The sequence below is a fragment of the Ostrea edulis genome, chromosome 1, assembly GCF_947568905.1.
Source record: "Ostrea edulis chromosome 1, xbOstEdul1.1, whole genome shotgun sequence".
Lineage (NCBI taxonomy): Eukaryota > Metazoa > Mollusca > Bivalvia > Ostreida > Ostreidae > Ostrea > Ostrea edulis.
Window position 1 is genome coordinate 48,690,821 of NC_079164.1, and position 8,506 is coordinate 48,699,326.

Below are 8,506 nucleotides of genomic sequence, written 5' to 3' on the forward strand. Positions count from 1 at the left end.
TAATATGAAATACAAGTATTGACATAAAATGGAAATATGATTTTTCATTAGTCTGTCATAATCTGACTTTGGTGTATACCCCCTATCCACATGTTTCAAAACCAAAGAAACTGTCCCCTGCCACCTAAATCGCCTAAAAATTTGAAAATGAAAATGAAACTAGGCCTACAGATCGTTTCAAATTGTGTATGGTATAATGACCAATTCATACGGAATATACTGAGTTAAATGCATAATATAGACCTTATAAAACCTACACGGTCCATAGAGTAATGGTAATTAACGCTAAATACACACGGGACATGTTTTCTTACTTACTTCACTTTCGCTACAAACAGATATGAAGAGTTCCGCTAAGGGCCACAACTGCACACTGTCATTGCAGAGGTGGATCCAAAATAATGTAATGTTATAATTTATACCCGGTATATGGGATTTAAATTGTATGAACAAGTAACCATACTGAAAATGAAATATCATATTTGAAAGTATTTCACCCCAGTAGGATGTATAATTATGGAAAATTAAATGCATATGTTTCACTAGAAATATTAATGATCAATATATGTTTTAAAACTTTAAATATTAAAATTTGTTTTAAAAATAAAATATCACAAATTACGCAGTCATATGATTTTGTTGACCACAACCTGTCCCACATCTTTTCAATTTCACTTAATTTCCTCAAACCATAATAGAATGGTACATGATCAGTGTTTAAATGGTTTACCTTAAAAGTTCATGATATTAAAATGCTTGGATTCATGCAAAAGTTTTATTTATAGGGTACTATACTCTTATGTTGGATAAAGCGCATACACAATGTTATTGTTTTTAAAGTTAATTGTACTGATTATTGCATGAAAAGTGAGGATAACAAATAATGATCAATCTCATAACTCCTATCATGAACAGGATTTCCCAAAGTTATTGGATGCATTGATGGGACCCAGATAAGCATTTTGACACCATCAGTTAATGAACCTGACTATGTCAACAGGAAGGGATTTCATAGCCTCAATGTCCAGGTAATAAAAGTTATTTATCTGCTCTTTTAATGTAATTTGAAACAAATTATTTTTTGTAAAACCTAAATGTCACATTATTGAGAACAGTTAAATAAATAAAATTGCAAATTAACATGTATATCTATTAGATGGTGTGTGATCCAGCTTTTCGAGTGACCTCACTTTGTGCCAGATGGTCTGGATCATGTCACGATTCAAGAATTTTTAGAAATTCCCATCTTTGCCAACAGTTTGAAAAATAGAATTTATGAAATAAACTAATTTTTGGCAAACTGTAGGCTTGTATATCTTATTAGAGTTATCTCTCTTGTACTGTTCATGTTTAGCGCAAGGGGGGGGGGGTAATTTTGATTATTGAGTTACGCAATTTTGCATATAGAGGGCGCATATTGGCGCATTCTAGAAATTTCTTAAATTAATGGCTGGACAAGTCCAGAGTAAACAAAATTTCCTGTGTTGACAAAAATGGTATTTTCATTTCCTGGATTATCAAATTATAACCATCATGAGTATGCTAGCTGACAAATATTTCCAAACCTCTAATACATGTACTTACTACACAGTATATGAATTTTTAGCTTATTGCATTTAATACATGCATGTATATTTTTGCCTTTTTAGGGTTGCATGATGGTATTTTGGTTGGAGATTCTGGGTACCCCCTCACGAGATACTTGATGACACCTTATCTGACACCTTTAACCCAATCTGAGGAGAGGTTCAATACCAGTCTTTGCAGAACTCGTGTTCTGATTGAGCAGACTTTTGGCATCATAAAAGGTTTCAAGCACTCCATATGGGTTTCAGAATTTCCCCAGAACAGGCGGTAGAGTACATTACGGCCTGTGTTATTCTCCACAATCTGGGAATTGAAAGGTGATATCTGTGTCCAGCAGAATTGTGCAGACATTGATGTGACTGCATGCATTCAACAGTATGTGCAGGAACCAGGACGTGACCGTAATGAGAGCAACAATCACACAAGGGTTCTTTTAAAGGATATATACTGTGTATAACCCTGAACTGTCTTTTTGTGATTTAATGAAAACACTGTAAAGTTGTAAGTGAAAATATCCATTTGATATTCATCTCATTTAATTATGACTACAGCTACTTATATAACTGTAACAAACGGCCCATGGGCCACATCACTCACTTAATGATCAATATCAACAACGACTCAAAACAACTGTAATCAACACAGTATGATTAGATTTTTCAAACGGTACAAGATATAATTCTAATTCTAAAATCATTTTAGCTATAAAGTATGGGACTAGATAATCCACTATATCCACCTGTCATATAATCCCGTATATATTACATAAACCTGTGTTTGTCAGATAATCCACTATATCTACCTGTCAAATATTTTTGATGTAAGGCCTAAAGAGTACCACTTGAAAAATTAAATCCGTGTCTGCATAAAATTAGGATATTTTGAATTACAAAATCCACTAAAGTTTGTAAACATAAACAAGACTCAAGTATTGTTCACATAACACAGAGTTAAGGCTAAAAAGTCTCTTATCCTTGCATTTAGAAGGTCCAAATTGGTTATTATGTTTAAATGAGTTCTATTTTTACTTTTTGAATTGAAAAATATTTTGTTTTCATTAAAAAAGAGTGAACCAGTCCCTTTAATATAAAAAAATTATAATTTAGAACTGAGCTGAACTAAGAAATCTGGGTAATTCGATTGAATTTCTAAAAGCAATCGTTGGTTTTTTTTTTAGCACCAGGACCTCTTTCTGTACACTGAGTAGCTCTTTCTGTACACTGGGTAGCTCTTTTTGTACACTGAGTAGCTCTTTTTGTACTTGGAGTACTTCCCTCTTTTCCTTTACTCTCAGAACTTCTTGCTCTAATCTTTGAATGTCTAATGTTAAATTTCTCTCCTCTAGCTCCTCCAGCCTCCTTCTCCTTGGTTCACCTGTTCAATACACATTCTGAATTACATTATATAAAAGCAAAATCAATTATGTAAATTTTGTATCAATGGGTTCATCTACTGGAATGTTAGAGAGAGAGAGAGAGAGAGAGAGAGAGAGAGAGAGAGAGAGAGAGAGAGAGTACTTAAATGTTCTACATTTTACATACCTTTTTTTCCCTTCCGACAGGCAGTTCATGTTGAGTTAATGCAAGGTTTTCATCTGCACAAAATATCAAGGTTCTAAGTTATTTATTTTTATACTTATAGGACATACATGTATTATTTTTGCTTACATGTATATTACAAATGGAACATCCACTGTGCTGTTGATTATTTTTGTGAATATTTTACACCTCAGAGTGTTCAATCTATCAGTTATGTATATTTTATGAATAAAGTCACAAACCTGTCTTGTCCTGCTCTTTGTCTATTGTGGACTCTAATTCAATAAAAAGCGATCATCAGTTATATCACTAATTATCATTGGTTATACTAATAGCAATATAACACATTTGTTGATATGATATGGGTGTGAATTATTAGAGATTTAAGTACAGTGTACTAAGAGAATATAAATACAAGAACAACTACTGTACATGACAGTTGTAATTCATTAGAATAAGAATCTTGCAAATTAATTGTAAAAACGCAACTAAATGTACTGTGCATGTAGAATATGATAGTTGTAATTGGTTAAAATGACAATCTTTTTACTCTTTGTATGATTATGAAGAAAGATGCCTCTGTTGCACACATATATATATTTGTAAAAAGACACATGTAGCTAAAATGTTTTGTGAAACACTGATATGCCCTCAAATAACACATTATTTTTAAAGGTTGAAAAAGAAAATCACTGGAAAAATCTCTCCACAAGTATGAGATATGACAGCCCAGGTCAATAATTTACCCATTGAGACCTAAAACTGAGCAACACGTTCAGAATAACAGACAACAGACGTGAGTGGAGGGAGCTAGATGTAGTTAGGAACTCTTCGGTGCCGCATCCTCCCCATGGTCGCCCAGAGGACTAAAGGAGAGGTGAAGGTGACGACAGTAGACGATTTCAAAAATGGCGGAATGTAATGTGGCGAGTAACGGAGTGTGGTGTAATTGTTTGCATCAAGACACTATTTTCTATGTCACTTTCAATTTTATATCATAAATGAATAGAAAAATTTATCATCATCATAAAGTAAATAGGCCTATAATCTGTCTCCATTTCTTTGCTTCCAATATAAAAGTCACCGTAGGAATTCGCCATATTGCAGATTCTGAAGGTGAAGTTTTAGTTACAGATGGTATATGAAATGAAACAACTGAACGGTATGTGTAATGTTTCTGAAATTTTATCATTTGATGAAATTTGTGTCTGTTCTATAGATATATTTTGATGTGTGTTTCTGTTAAGAGTCATTGCGTAAGCAAAAAACCAGATGAAAGTAGTACAATTGACTCAAATACTTTTGAAGCAACGATTGCATTTTATACGCAAGAAAGTCTGATCACGTGACCGATTTCATGTCCACAAAAATTGAATGTCGATTTCGTTACTATTGTAAAAGGGAACACATTGGCAAATGTAAATATATATTTATGTTTAGAGGCTGTAATACAAAGACGAAGGTTCTTTAATCAAATTTATACTTAACAAGAGTACCGCAAACGATACAATATACGGCAGTTGGACAGTGAAATTCAACCTGGAAGCATATTGTGCACTCTGAATTGATACAACACACATTCTGAATAGGAAAGCCTTAAAGTGGGTCATGTTGCACCAATCCATGTGACATGTGAACTGATTATGTATTTCTCTGAAAGGAAGGTTGTGATTAAATTTCAGAGCAATACCTGTGACCATTACATAAAAAATCTGGAAAACTGTTTGACCTACTTTTACTCCTAAAGTACTTTAGGTTGTAGTGCGCCAATCCAGCTAAAATGTTAACTGCACTTGTCTTCCTCCGAGAGGAAACCTTTGACTAAATATCAAGGCAATCAGTGGCGTAGCTTCCATTGAGGTAACCGAGGCAGCTGCCTCGGTAAAAAACCACCTTTTACGTTGTTAAAATATCGATAGCTTCTTTTTACGTTGTTAAAATGTCGATAGCTTCTGGGGCTGCGCCCCCCAGACCCCCTGCCTCGGTAATATTCGAACCCAAGCTACGCCTATGGCAATATCTGTATCCATAGTGAAAAAAGCCCGGAAAACTATTTGACCTACATTTAGTCCTAAAGTAGGTTACAGCGGACGGACCAATCCAGCTGAAATGCAAATTGAACTTGTATTCCTCTAAAAAGAAGCTTATGTGTAAATTTCATGGTAATATCTGTATCTGTAACGAAAAAAAGTCCGGAAAACTGTTTGACCTACTTATAGCCCTAAAGTAGGTCAAGGATGGACCAATCCAACTGAAATGCAAACTCACTCTTACAATTCTTGAGGGAGATATTGTGACCAAATTTAAAATTTGTACATGCATCCATTACGGACAGCGCCATAACATTATACATGTACGGGCGTATAAAAAGTGATGACAAAAATATCACCAATTAAACTTTTTCTGTATCCAGTTCGAAGCATACATTCACTCGATTGTCAGAGAGATGTTCCAAATCCTGCTTCTTCGAGGATTTCAACTTTTGTATATTTTTTATTATGTTTTGTTATGTTCTTACAGTCTTATTATGCACCACTGATTTCCTTTCATTACTGTGCTATGAGGTATTTATCTTTCAGGTAAACGTAGTTTACTTCCCTATAAGCCATTATTTGTCATGGACTGAAATGTAATTCTACAAATTCAATATATACTGAGGAGTCTTTATTCGCTCAAACCATGTGTAATGGTACATGAAGGACAAATATGTATATAGTTCATTGTAAAACTAACAACATCGTCAGAACTGAATTGTAAATAAAGTACACACACACACACACACACACACACACACACACACACACACACACACACACACACAGATATATATATATATATATATATATATATATATATATATATATATATATATATATATATATTCTCGATCCAGTTCGCCTCCCCAATGTCAAATACTTGCCGACGCCCCTGAGATAACGAACAGTGTTCAATCTCTTAAATCTCATAAAGAATACAAAATTTAGAAAAGGGCAAACTCGTATCCCTTGACATACCAGAGGTGGGGTCAGGAGCTTAGGAGAAGTAAGCATCCGTTGTTGACCAGCCACACCCGCCGTGAACCCTATATCTTGACAGGGGCGGATTCAGGAATTTTTGAAAGGGGGGATTCTACCATTAATTTTGAAGGGGGGGGGGTCCTTAAAATACGTGATTTTTACCCTTTCTTTAAGCAAAATTTTCTGACAAAAGGGGGGTGTCCGATCCCCGGACCCCCTCCCCCACTGGATCTACCACTACTTGATCTGGTAACCGAGTTAATCCGTATTTAAAATTAGTATGTTATAAAGAACGGTCTAACAATTATCAAAAAACACGTCCGACAGCATTCGACCTAATGACTGCTGGTACATGTATGTGCAAATATTATATCAGTATTACGACCACAGAAGTTTCGAAATATCATTCAAATTTTTTTTTTATATTTTAACCGTTGATTGACATTTGAACTTGAGAAGCATTTAACTCCGGAAACTATTGATATCACACTGACGTTTACGAAAATTCCACTCTATGTGTACAAAGGATATCTAAATTAAGAGGCAGGTAAGACTCGGTGAGTGAAAGAGAGGCTATCAGATTATTGAAATAATTTACGACGTGTAAATAAACACAATCACGATGAGTATGTTTCAATAATTGTAAATCATTTGGTTTTCTGAAGGAATGAATATTAGCTCCTTATATATTTTCATTTAATGTATGCATTCTCCATTAACTTCCTGATCTGTGCAGTATATGTAGTGCAAGTTTAAAAATAGCATTTTGACATAATGTTTAAATATCAACCTTTTCTGCTGATAACACTGAACTATGTGGAGAAATAATGAATAAGATGAGTAAGTGCTGTAGCGTCCATTAAGATAAAAAGACATTTGCCTACACCTGTTTTGATTAAGTAAATTTCATAAATTACCACAAAATTAATATTTGTGTAACTGTGTACATGTTCATGTTAAACAATCTCACGTTCAGTAATGTAACTGACGACAGAATGGAGAACTCTAGTTGTTTCATTCCCAACCAACACTCTAAAGTGTAGTCATGTTAAACAATCTCACGTTCAGTAATGTAACTGACGACAGAATGGAGAACTCTAGTTGTTTCATTCCCAACCAACACTCTAAAGTGTAGTCATGTTAAACAATCTCACGTTCAGTAATGTAACTGACGACAGAATGGAGAACTCTAGTTGTTTCATTCCCAACCAACACTCTAAAGTGTAGTCATGTTAAACAATCTCACGTTCAGTAATGTAACTGACGACAGAATGGAGAACTCTAGTTGTTTCATTCCCAACCAACACTCTAAAGTGTAACTTATTTTCAAAATAACAGACTGAATTAAGATATTTTTTTAATTGACAATAATGCATGTACAATTAGTCAAAATAGCAAGTAACTGGCCATCACTCCTAGTAATTGTGAAAATAAGTACATGCAGTAATTAGGATAAATTAATTTACTTATAAAGTGATTTACTAAATTCACGGAATTACTGAATCATCTTGAATCATATTATTTACACTAAGTATTAACAGAATTACTGAATTCTTGTGAATCATATTACTTACACTAAGTATTAACAGAATTACTGAATTATTGTGAATCATATTACTTACACTAAGTATTTAACAGAATTACTGAATTCTTGTGAATCATATTACTTACACTAAGTATTAACAGAATTACTGAATTCTTGTGAATCATATTACTTACACTAAGTATTAACAGAATTACTGAATTCTTGTGAATCATATTATTTACACTAAGTATTAACAGAATTACTGAATTCTTGTGAATCATATTACTTACACTAAGTATTAACAGAATTACTGAATTCTTGTGAATCATATTACTTACACTAAGTATTAACAGAATTACTGAATTATTGTGAATCATATTACTTACACTAAGTATTAACAGAATTACTGAATTATTGTGGATCATATTACTTACACTAAGTATTAACAGAATTACTGAATTATCATGAATCATGTTACTTACTGTGGTACATGTAAATGAACTACTTATATGTGGTCAAACATACATTAATAGATTTGAAAATAACATGACTTCTATTTTTATGAAAATGAATTGTTGTTTACTGTGATGCTTACTCCTCCAGGGCACCTGATCCCACCTCTGGTATGTCCGGGGGTCGGTGTTTGCCCAACTCTTAATTTTGTGTTGCTTATAGGAGTTATGAGATTAATCTCTATTCTTTATCTTCAACTTTCATAATTGTTACATGCAATTGTTAAAATACATCATATCAATTACATGCAATACTGCAAGAATTACTTATATTAAGTAATTGCAACAACGAGATATGTAATTTTACAAACACAATCTGTGAGTTAA

The 8,506-nt window shown here is 33.5% G+C and overlaps 1 protein-coding gene across 4 annotated transcripts in view; it reads left to right on the forward strand.

The window, feature by feature from the left end:
- The first annotated feature begins 6,619 nt into the window (after positions 1-6,619).
- LOC125651800 (uncharacterized) overlaps positions 6,620-8,506 on the forward strand; it is a 27,914-nt gene continuing 26,027 nt past the window's right edge. For 3 of the 4 annotated variants that reach the window (XR_008799686.1, XR_008799691.1, XM_048880588.2), the window contains exon 1: positions 6,626-6,699. The gene's annotated coding sequence lies outside the window, so the exon portion shown is untranslated. Of the gene's footprint in view, positions 6,700-8,506 lie in introns of all 4 variants that reach the window. The other variant, XR_008799687.1, reaches the window with a different exon arrangement.